This window comes from Myotis daubentonii, chromosome 1 (genome assembly GCF_963259705.1).
Source record: "Myotis daubentonii chromosome 1, mMyoDau2.1, whole genome shotgun sequence".
Classification (NCBI taxonomy): Eukaryota; Metazoa; Chordata; class Mammalia; order Chiroptera; family Vespertilionidae; genus Myotis; species Myotis daubentonii.
Window position 1 is genome coordinate 130118806 of NC_081840.1, and position 9699 is coordinate 130128504.

General features: G+C 47.9%; 1 pseudogene; it reads right to left on the bottom strand.

The window, feature by feature from the left end:
* Window positions 1-2766: 2766 nt before the first annotated feature.
* On the bottom strand, window positions 2767-2911 carry LOC132225029 (small nucleolar RNA SNORA48; annotated as a pseudogene).
* Between the last annotated feature and the right edge of the window lie 6788 nt (window positions 2912-9699).

Consider the following 9699-nt stretch of genomic DNA (forward strand, 5'->3'; position numbering starts at 1 on the left):
TAGAAGATTTTATAGGGTTAAAAATATGGACTTGGGAGTCTAAAAATAATCCAGGATCCCATACTTGATAATGATATGAACTTTGGTTAATTACCTAGCCTCTGGGAGCCTCGATTTCTTTATCTGTGAAATGGGGAAGCCTGTCTCACATGGGTTCTCAGGTGAGGTTCTTAGTACCAGGCCCTCCATATTCCTATTGCACAATAAGTAACTGCACTTGCATGATTACTATTATTATCATTAATTTGAGAGAATAATGGGAAGAAATTTTAGCCCAAACAAAATTGATTCCAGATCTTCTCTGGCCAGTCAAATTCCCCAACACTGAATTCAAGAATCCCTCAGCAATGTGTAATTATGATCAATACAAACTGGATAGTGTTGTGGCCGTTCAACTCATTTTTCATAAAATCTCCACTTATTATTTAAAAGCAAAAATTTTACCATGTCACTTCTACCTTCAGTGTTCTGAAAAAAGGCTTCTATATCTCCACATAGGGGCCCCCGAGGACACCCTGTCTTGATCCCCCTGTAGTTCCATATTCACCTTCAAGAGATGCCGGGGTTCTTATTCCAGCATTAAGAAGGGTTCAGCAATCTGGAAAAGGGGCTGTGTGTAACTTAAAGAGTCCAGAGATGAAGCATAATTTTGAAAGGCATTTGGGGGTCAGAGGAGCTTAGCTAAAAGGAAACTAAGATCTCCTCATCTCAGGACCCCGTGGTTTTTATTAACACAAATTGTCCTGAGGCAAGGTGGAGATATACACTTCAAAGGGTCAGGATTTCCTATACAGAGTCCATTGTCAGAATGGGGAGAATTAGCCTACGGCTGTTCAGGTGTTTGGCCAGTAGGAGGCAATAACATGTAGATTAAGATGCCTTTAGTTGTCTGGCAGCAAGCAATCATCCCTTTTCAGGTTTGGGGAAATGCCTTTAGCCATTCCCAACAGGTGACACCATATGTGACTCAGCCCTTGTTGAGTCCCCAAGTTCCATCAACCTTTTGATAAAACTCTTGCAATTATGACATGCTGGAATTGGCTTCCGGCAAAGAGAGCTCCCAACCCATGTGCTGGATTCTGATCAAATGGAACCACCTGTAGTGGCGATTTCAGGCTCTTCCTGTATGTCCTCCTTATCTCTTCTTTCTCTTGCTAGCTTTGGGCACTGTTGTTCATCTTCAAGACAACCCAAACCCAGCCTCCTCTGTATCCTTGGCTCCAATCCTGCCACTCTCTCCATCGTGCGGGACCATGGCATAGCTCTCTGGCTGTGTTTATGTCATGGTATAAGTGGGTGCTTGTCGCTCTTTCTCCTTCCCCATTAGACTGTGAATTCTGAGGGTTCAGACCCTGTCTTACTCATCTTGGTGACCTCTTTGCAGAACCCAGGGCCTGATAACAGAAAGTGCTCAGCAAGTCAGTTGAGTGAATCAATGAATGATAATCAATATCTCCTAGGAGAAGCAGACGCATGTGCTCCCCTTCCTTCCCATCATGCTTTATAGGAAACCCAACTTCTGCCAGTCCTGAGCACTGCCTGTGCTTTCCCAGCTCCAGCTGCTGGTCCAACTCTGTCCATCTTTGAAGCAGTGGCTGGCTAGAAGTGCTGCCGTTTGAACATTGTTCAGTCCTATTTGTAATCTACTAGTATCTGCGTCTGCTTATCATCTCTGGGCCCCTGAGGATAGGGGTTATGTCTTTCATCCTTGTAGTTTGGGCCTAGTCAAGTGCTTGGAACATGGGATTTACTCCCATTTAGTCTGTTGAGTATATAAATGAAAGGTATACACTTAACCTCATTATTCACTCAGGACTCACTCACTACTGGTATTTTAGTTGTTGCCTTTTCATATCTTAGAGTTCATGAAATGACTTTTAGTACCTATCCCAGGGCTGAAGATTTAATAGAACCTTAATAAATATTTCAATTTACTTAGATTTCCTTAATATTGTGTGTTGCAGCTTATATTTTGCCATTCTTCATTTTTTTGATATTTATTTATTTATTTATTTTTTATTCTTCTTTTTTTTAAATTTTCACCATAGGATAAGTTTTTATTGATTTTAGAGAGAGAGGAAAGGAGAGGGAAAGGGAAAGAGAGAGAAACATTGATGTGTGAGAGAGAAACATCGATTGGCTGCCTCCCATCTGCGCCCCGACTGGGGATTGATCCCACAACCCAGATATGTGCACTGACTGGGAATCGAATCCGTGACCCTTTGGTGCATGGGACGATGTTCCAACCAACTGAGCCATACCAGCTAGGGCTGCCATTCTTAAATGCATTAAATTTATACCAGAAGTAAAAGACAAAGGCTTCCTTTAACCTTTTAAATCAAAGCTTTCTCAGAGAAACAGATAATCATCAGAGAGAAATAAACATGAGTCAATAGTGCTGCTGGGTGGCAGAGAAGTAGCTCGGCACTAGAGGTCCCTCTCTCCATGTGATGCAATGCCCTGCCCAGGATCCTCACCAGCTTCAGTGGCTTCTGACTTGGAACAAAAAGTGAGGAGCAAAGGAAATTTGAAGCTGTGAATTCTTTGTGGCATCGCAAATTAGATCTTACACATCAGGTCTGCATTACTGAGGCCCTGGCCAGAGCCACAAGAAAAGAACTATTTTCTTTCCCCAAATCCTAGCCCCAGCTCATTTTTATTTTATTTATATCTCTCAAATCAGCCATGTGACTTTATTCAGATTCTTTTATCTCATCCCCATCTTGGAGGCAATCCGGGTCTGGCTGCTAGTTTTTTGTTGTTTTTTTTTGTGCCTCAGGCATGAAACAGCTATGGCAACGGACACAGGCATCAAGCTAGGACGAACTAAGGACTGTACATCTGCTTTGCCCCTGACTGATATAAGAGCAACACCACCAATCAGATGTCTCCTTGCCCATTGCCAGGGGGTGGCTGCTAGTTTTTACACTGAAATATCACCGTGGAATATAAGCAAGGAATGCTACTCCCTGTTCCTCATAGTAGTATGTCCAATGACAAAACTTAAACAATTTAGTAATGAGCTTGATGTCCTTTATTCAGGGTAAAGCAATCCATGGATGGAGGAGGGCAGTACCTCACACGCAGCAAAGACTCTTTCCAAAGGAATTTTGGACAAGAGTGACTTTTAGGGAACATTAGAAGGAGCAACTGGGAAACTGGGCAGATGGACTAGGAGGTTGGGATTTCCTTCTTAGGCCAAACAGGTCATGTTTTCTCAAGTCAGGTGAGTGAGCTAAAGCTCAGGTGGAGGATGGTGATTGGTGCGTGTTAGGGCTCCTTGACAGGTATTTCCTGTAGAAGCAGGCTGACTTAGGTTTAGATTTGTAGCATGGGCTGGTCTACTGGGTGGCCTCCATTTTGTGGGTTTCCCTGTATGAGTTCACTTTAGCAAGCATGAAGGATGTGGAAATAAACTCAGGGCTAGCAGGATCTTGTAGCTCAGGCTGTGCCTTGTCGAGGGATGGCTTTTCATTCCAAGCGTTTGGGCTCCTCACAGAATGACGCACCTCATTATTCACTGCAACTAACAAGTGCCGTCAAGGAAAACCTCGATGGTTATGCCATTTTCCCACCAAGAATCAATAACTCATAAGAAATCAGCAGAGAAGCATGTGAAAAGGCTAACCATTGCTTTTAAAATAAGAAACAGAAAAATTAACGTATGTTAGGAAATATAGAATAGAAAGATGACTTTGAAGGAAATAAGTTTTAGGGTTTTGTCATGGTAGTGATGGAGTAGTGGAGAAGGTGAAAGTGTTATCAGAGTTCTTGGGGTGCCACGGGGAAAAGAATTTACTTAGGTCCCCCATGGGAAGAGGAGGTTTCATGGGAAGCTTTATTGATGATGTAAAACTAAAGGAGTTCCCTTCAAGATCCCATCTCTGTCCATCCCACCATGGAAGAAGTCTAAGCTTATTTTCAACAGGGGGAGAATTAAGTCCACTGCCCAGAGTCTCCGTTCCATATTGAAGCACAACCCAGACCAGCATCCTGTGTGTGGAGTCCACGTGGCCATTGGCCATGTGGCTTCTAAGGCCACGTGGCTATGGAGAAAGAACAGGCAAGTGCACCAGGTGAGTGTGGGTCATGAAGCAAGAGCAACAGGGGACAAGAGAACAAGACAGTGGGAACTCTGGGGATTACGTATTCCCACATTTTGAGAGCTTGCATTGGGGTCCACCCACCTAGCCAATCCATTGTTCTCCTCCAGGCAAGTACCTTCCTTATATCTCCCTGACTTCACTGCACATGAGCCCATCTGTCCCTTTGTTCCATCCCTTCCCCCAGTGATCTTCAGGGAATGGACCAGTGGTTCCCTGGGGAGCATGAAGCAATAGCTTCCTGGTGAAGCTGCCCAGGTGACCAAGCTTATCATGTCTGGCTTCCCCTTTGCTCCCCTCCCATTATTAATATTAACTAGGGGCCCGGTGCATGAAATTCGTGCACTGGGTGTGTGTAGCGGGGGGAGTGTCCCTCAGCCCAGCCTGCCCCCTCTCACATACTGGGAGCTCTCAGGCGTTGACCCCCATCACCCTCCAATCGCAGGATCGGCCCCTTGCCCAGGCCTGACGCCTCTGACAGAGGCGTCAGGCCTGGGCAGGGGACCCTCATTTCCCCCCATCACTGGTTCTGCCCCCAGCCCAGGCCTGATGCCTCGGCCAGAGGCGTAGACCCCCATCACCCTCCAATCACCTGATCGGCCCCTTGCCCAGGCCTGACGCCTCCGCCAGAGGTGTCAGGCTTGGACAGGGGACCCCCATCTCCCCCTGATCACTGGCTCTGGCCCCTGCCCAGGCCTGAGGCCTCTGGCCCAGGAATCATGCCTGGGCAGGGGACCCCCATCTCCCTCTGATCGCTTGCTCCACCCCCCCGCCCAAGCCTGATGCCTCTGACCCAGGCTTCAGGCCTGGGCAAGGGGACCATCATATCCCCCCAATCCCCGGCTCAGCCCCCCACCCAGGCCTGATGCCTCGGCCAGAGGAGTTGACCCTCATCACCCTCCGATCACCAATCACCGGATCGGCCCCTTGACCAGGCCTGAGGCCTCCGGTAGAGGTGTCAGGCCTGGGCAGGGGACCCCCAGCTCCCCGCGGTTGCAGGCTCTGCCCCTGCCCAGCCTAACGCCTCTGGCCTAGGCGTCCGGCCCGGGCAGTGGGGACCCGCAGCTGCAGCGGCCCCGTGATCGTGGGCTTCGCTTTAAGCCCCAGCAAGGGACCCCTAGCTCCCGGGACTGCCAGCTTTGACCGTGCCCAGCTCCCATTGCTGGCTCCACCCCTACTTCCTGCTATCACTGGCCAGGGCGGAAAAGGCACCTGATTCTCCGATCATGGCTGGGGGGCAGGGCAAAGGCGGCCCCAGGGCCCTGCCCCCCAGCTCTTAGCTCCCCCATGGGTTTCTGATCACTGTCAGTGGCAGGGGGCTTCTTCCTGCTTTCCCTTTCACCTCCCTGCATTGTGCCTACATATGCAAATTAACCGCCATCTTGTTGGCAGTTAACTGCCAATCTTAGTTGGCAGTTAATTTGCATATAGCCCTGATTAGCCAATGAAAAGGGTAGCGTTGTACGCCAATTACCATTTTTCTCTTTTATTAGATAGGATAACTAGCTAACTACAACAATAAAAAAAGGATTGCTGTGGCTTCCTTCCTCCAGTAACCTCCCCAGTTCTGTGCTCTGTACGGTGGCCCATACTGCTAACATGCATCAGCACGGACAGAGAGAGCCATGAGGTAGGTGCTTATAGGGGGAGGGGCTGGAGGCCCCCTGTGGAGCAGAAGGAGAAGGAGGGAAGGCTCTTTCCTGGGCCCTGCAGTGCTGCCACTGGCAATTCATACACAATCAGTCCTCTCAGCCTAATGAACTGCACTCTCCATGTGAGGGGCTCAGCTGGAGAAGGACCAGCTCAGGGCCCTGGGCAGGGATCCTACTTGCCTAGGTATAAGGTAGAACTGGCTTATCTCCAGGTTTCCATTCTTGGTTCCTGTGTCTTCTGGTTCCATGTCCAGTGACCCCTGAGCTACAGCCTTTCCAACTCAGGACCAAGGAATATGCTGCATCTAACCTTGTTGAGTGTTTCCTTCCACGTCCGCGTGGAATAGGGTTCGGTATCTGAAAGAGGAGCCACACACAAATGAGAGAAAAATGACACGAGATAATTTTGAAATATTGGGGGACCAGGCAGGTAAGTCCAGAAGGACTTCCACCGATGCTCAGGCCGCTCCAACCTTTTATTGATCTGGAGTAGCCCTTAGGGTAAGGAGGTTTCAATGACACACAGACTAGGTCATAGCATGACCCTTAGGCAGGCAAGTTCCAGTAACAGGCAGAATATCTAATCAACAATAATCAACGAGGATTTACATAAGTATCTAAGGAATTAAGTGAACTAAGGTGGGGATGATGCTTCAGCTACCATTACCTAAATTAACTGGTGGTTCCTAGATTAACTGGGTGGTATACAGCCCTGACCTTTGCTAGGACTTCAAAGGTTACTAGCTTTTGGGGGTCTCTGTCTATACTCAGCTAGTGAAGACAATAAGTGGACTCCGGCATAACCTAACCAAAGTTGCCTTTTTTCACGTCCAGTCGCTAAGCACTTGAGGACTTTTGCCGAATCCACTGGCTTTGGACTTGGCACAGAATATGTGCAGCAAAGAAAATTTGGCCCAGCAAGTGCTGGGTCAAGGCGAGTTTTCTTCTGCTGAAGACTTGGGACTTGGTTTGGAAGTGGTGGATAGTTATCAGGCAATTCTACATAGTTCCTCGAACCCTGACTTGTTCCAAAGTGATTTTCTTTTAGTTGCAAAATGGATTACACTAAGAGATGAGATCACACACATTGGAGGTGGGGCGGGGTGGAGGGAGAAGGGGAGAGGGTTGTGCTGAGAACCTTTGGTTGGCTTTTACCACCACAGGCCAAACAATGACCTGGGAGTGTGAAGAGACAAAGAATAGAGGAGGGATGGGGAGTGCCACAGACACACCCTCATGCTGGGACATTTCTGACACCTCATTTTCATAAGCCAAACATCAGATTCTAGGATTCCAGATCGGTTAGTTTGCCACCCTGGAATTCTGCTTGGGGTTTTGGCAGAGCCTCTTAGTTGACTGACTGGGCCACAATTTGGGAGGAAGTTAATGTGTTTCACATGTTATTGGCAACTCTGGGCCCACCCACAGTAATGCAATAACTCAGGAAATTCCTTTGCTGACTTCCTACTGCTTTTATTCTTCCTACAAAGAAACACAACTCAGAGACCTCTGCAATTTACAAATCAATGAGCAGGAACACACCTGTCCATTGCTAATGGCTTGAAACTTCGGGGAAAGAAAGTCAAAGCCTGACAATGGCATTAATGTGGGGAGAGCAGTGTGCAACCGTGGACCCAGAGTGAGCTGAACTCCCCAGCATCTTGTAATGTTTTTGGTGTGGAACATCTGAGGTGCACAGATTCTGAAATGGAATCCAATTAACCTTTAGCGATGTTTCAGCTGGGAGGCCAGAAAGCACATGTGTTTTACCTCATTCTGCAGTGGTCATGATACCAATAGATGATAGCACATGGAGGCACCTAATCCGCATTGTGTTTTTATAGCCTGGCAATTAAATTCCCCATTTTACTGCAGCCCAGAAGGAAGGGGCAATCTCCAGGCAGGGTCCTTCTCCTTTACTCTGCAGGTGCCTGGAAACCACCACCCCCATCCTCTCTTCTCACTGGGATTACAGCAAAAGCAACAGTTAAGCTTCAGTAAGAAGAATGTCGGTTTCAAAACATGACAATCACTTTTCTATATGAAATGCCTATCTTTGGAAGGTGTAAAGCCTGTATTGTACCAGTAACTTAAAAGTATGTATTTTTGGGAGATTAGGGTATTATGGTTATGAGTTGTTGTGTAACAAATTACCCCCCAAATGTTAGTGTTTTAAAACAACAATATTCGCTCATGGTCTTGTATTGATTTGCCAGGGCTGCATAACAAAGTGCCACAGACAGGGAGGTTGAAACAACAGGAATTTATTTTCTCAGTGTTCTGGAGGCTGGACATCTGAGATCAAGGTATGGGCAGGCTTGGTTTCTTGCTGTATTCTCTCTTGGCTTGTGGAAGGCTGTCTCCTCCTGTGCCTTCACATGGTCTTCCCTCTGTGTGTCTGTGTCTTAATCTCTTCTTTGTATAAGAACACCGATCATGTTGGATTAGGACCTACTTTGGTGGCCTCATTTTAGTTCATTACCCTTTGAAGGCCCCTTCTCCAAATACAGTAACATTCGGAGGGACTGAGGCTTTGGACTTCAACTTATGAATTTGGGGGGACACAATTCAGGCCATAATCGTCATGAATGCACAATTTGGACAGAGGTCAGCAGAGATGTCTCATTTCTGCTCCTCAGTGTTAGGTTAGGTGGCTCAGGAGGTGGCGTAGTAAATAAAGAGAGTCGAGTGAATAAGAAAAGAAAGAAAAGGAAAGGTTTATTCTGCGTCCCCGGGCGACCCACGAACCCCAAAGACAGGGCACGTGGATCCGCGCCAACAGGGAGGGGGGCGCTTTTTTTATATACTGCGGTTGGGTGAGGGGCGGGGACATGAGCTGAGGTATTCTGCTGAGGAAGTTTCTGCTGCAGGGTATTCAGGAAGGAGTCAGTATCTGTGTGGGGGTCATCAGGGAGAAGCCAGTATCTGTGTCTGGTACGCTGATTTGTCAGAAATTCCAGGGGGAGTCCATTATCTCGTCACACGTCTGCATGTATCCGATCCTGGGCCCTCTCCGACCTAACACTCAGCATCTGAGACCTCAGCTACTCTAGGATGACTAGAGTAGTGGCAGCTGGAACATTGGAGACCACCTAGACATCTCTCTTTCTCCTTTGCCCTCTACCCATGTGCCCTTTCTAGTGTTGGCTGATTCAGGGCAGCTGGACTTCCTCCATGCTAGGTCAGGATCCACGAAAGCTAGGCAGAAGCTGCCAGGCCTGTGTAACCCAGCCTGAGCTGTCATCATTGTCAATCCCCCTTTATCCTGTGGGTCACACAGGCCCACCCTCCATTCAATGTCCTTTTTGCTCCAGGCTCTGCCATCACCATCTTCTTGCCTTTCCCAGCTTTATCCAGAGAATTCTCAACATGTGCCAGGAGTCTCACTCCTGATTGGATCTGGGTTGCTCTGATTTTTCAGTGGTACTCTATGATAGGTCGGAGAGAGCCCAGGATCGGATACATGCAGACATGTGATGAGATAATGGACTCCCACTGGAATTTCTAACAGATCAATGTGCCAGACACAGATACTGGCTTCTTCTCCCTGAATCCACATACCCCCACACAGATACTGACTTCTTCCTGAATACCCAGCCCACCCCCTGCGGTGGAGACTTCCTCAGCTCAGGCACGCCCCCCCCCCCCCCCCCCCCCCGCCCTCACCAAACACCTGTATAAAAAGCTGCCCCTCCCTCTCTGGGGGCTCGAAATTCACTGGCCCCACTTTTTGGGCTGGTTGGGTCTCGCCCGAGAATGCAGATTAAAGCCTTTTTTCCTTTTCTCCTCTTTAACCGCTTGGTTCTCTTTGTTCTCTACGCCGCTTTTCTGGGCCACTTCACATTCTATGTGTTTCAGTCAGTTGAGCCAACATTTCTAGAAAAGCTGTCACAGGCCAGGCATAGTACTAGGAGCCAGGGGTGCACAGATACTTTCTGTTTTTT